The sequence below is a fragment of the Rattus rattus genome, chromosome 5 (assembly GCF_011064425.1).
Source record: "Rattus rattus isolate New Zealand chromosome 5, Rrattus_CSIRO_v1, whole genome shotgun sequence".
Classification (NCBI taxonomy): Eukaryota; Metazoa; Chordata; class Mammalia; order Rodentia; family Muridae; genus Rattus; species Rattus rattus.
Genome location: NC_046158.1, coordinates 104,160,114 through 104,162,572, shown reverse-complemented (window position 1 = coordinate 104,162,572; position 2,459 = coordinate 104,160,114).

The following is a 2,459-nucleotide window of genomic DNA, read 5'->3' as shown; positions in this document are numbered from 1 at the left end:
TCAGGTGTGTGCATGTGACAGTCAGAATCAGAGGGTCTCACAGCAGTGTGTCCTGTCCAGCTGCTGAGGCTGGCTCTGTGCTGTGTTTGCTTCTCACAGCACCGTGTTAAGCTTGTAGAAGGCTGTGTGCATGCTTCCGTGTGGGAAGCTAGGCCAACTGTGTAATAAAACTGTGTGGCAGGCCCTACTTCTTGTTTAGTCTTACATTATGGCTAACAGTCTAACTCAAGTCAAGGTTTGCTTTTCTTCATAAGGATATTTCCACGCAGAAGATTTCAGAGTTGAAATCTCAGTTGCGTTGATCTCATTTCTGTTTCATTCCTAAACGTGGTCGAACTACTCTACACCAGTCTGAGGTATCTACATTAAGGTATCTGCACAGTCTCGGGTATCCATGGCGATCTGGTGTCTACCCCAGTTGAGGTGGCTGCACTATCAAGTATGCAAGAGCTCATTTCTGGTTTTGTCTTGCTCTTAAATTAGCATTTAAAATTGTTTATTTTTTCCCACATCTTAATCTAACATAACGTCTTCATGATAAGGGCATACTGTTCTAAGCACACGTGAGACCTTCTGATGGAGCTAAGAGCCTGATCTCACGATGGGGTGGTTGATGTGAAGCCCCTTTCATGGGCTGCAGTGGTATTGTATGCTGTTGGTTACCTTATCTAGGATGTGTTAGTCCCTGGGTAAACACCTGTTCTTAGTATTTAAAGGGCCAAAGTGGTAGGAATTTTCTCGTTTAATCGATAAACACTGGTAAATACACAGTATGTGGACACTGCTTAGTAGATGCTTCTGATACATAGAAGGAACTAAAGCTTTTTTTAAAAAATAATTCTTTTGGGGACTGAAGAGATACCTCGGCAGTTTAAAACCACTGACTGTTCTTCCAGAGGTCCTGAGTTCAATTCCCATCAACCACATGGTGGCTCACAGCCATCTGTAATGGGATCAGATGCCCTCTTCTGGTGTGTGTGTGAAGAGAGAGACAGTGTACGCACATGAAATCGATAAAACATTTAAAATGTTTTTCTTTTTTAAAATTAAACCTGTACGTCTTTAAATGAGAGCTGACTGTAAAACAAGCAGAGTTTGGCTTTTGTTCTTTCCGTGGGATTTTGGGCTGTAAAATGTCTTAACGTTCTCGTCCTTCCCTCCCCTCCCCCAACTAAGATCTCAAGCTGGCCTGAAACTCCTCCTCCTCCGCTCTCCTGCAGTGCTGGGATTAAAGCCTGCAGCACCACTGTGTTTTGAAAGAAAGAAACACCGTTTGAGCTGAGATACAGAATGAAAAATAAAACATTAACTGTCAGGTGTCAGGCCTCAGAGCCTTAAGGTACCAGGCACTGAAGGCCACGCTGGGCTACAAAGGAGCTACCTCAAACCAATAGATAAAAGTAAAGCAAGTCTACAAAGTCTAAATGCTAAGGTGAATGTCCAGTAAAACAGACTTTAAGAATTGGTTCCCAGATGCCTTTGTTTTAGAATCAAGGGGATCATCTAGACCACTGAATGGAAAGTCTTCATGAAAGAACCAGAAAGCCCCTTCCTGTGGCAGCAGCAGTTATTGTAGTGGCCTCGGTCACACACCCCAGTAACCCGGGGGTTAAGCAGTGAATGCCAAACAAAATGTGGCCTTGGAAGTAATTCATATGTCCACAAGTCTGCACACACACACACACACACACACACAGTTCCTTGCCTGTTACAGAGAGCCCAGAGTTGTCAACTATCTTCAAGATTTTCAGTTATTCTATAATTTCAGACAACATTTGTAAAGCAATTTATAAAGAACCATGTTAATTTCTTCTAAGGCATTACCAAAAAACAGATTTTAAGACTTGGAAGCAAGTCATATTTTAACTTTTTGAGAAATATGTAGCAACAATAGATAAATTAGTCCAGCTTTAACCTGTAGGGCTTAATATACAACATATTTTCAAATGACATTAAAAAATTGAAGTACCTTCTCCACAATTCCAAAACTTAGCCAGTCTTCCAGCCAGTTGCCAATGCAGGTCACTAAGGGACATGCGCCCTAGACTGCATGGTGATGCTGACCTGAGAACACTGATGTGCCTGCTCATAAACATTCCCTCCCGCTCAGACCAGCACAGGTGGGTGCGGTGAGGAAACCCTAAAACGTACAAGACAAGAAATGAGGACAGGTCTAGCCTGGAGAACAGTAGACAGGAACCACCAAGCCCAACCTAGAGGTGAGGTTTGGTTTGGCCTTGTAACCCTGCCTGGCTTGAACATAAGGCTTAGAGATTTTTTTCAGAGCTATTCATTTTAGTCAACTCAGGTAAACATCAAAAATGCTAGCATATTTATTTCTCAAACCTCTTCAGAGCAACGGATGGAAAAGCCACTGACTTTCTTCGTGTCTTGCAGTTGGTGGTGTCGGATCTCACTTACTGGGTGGGAGGAAGTGGGTGACTGGGAACCCAACAGAG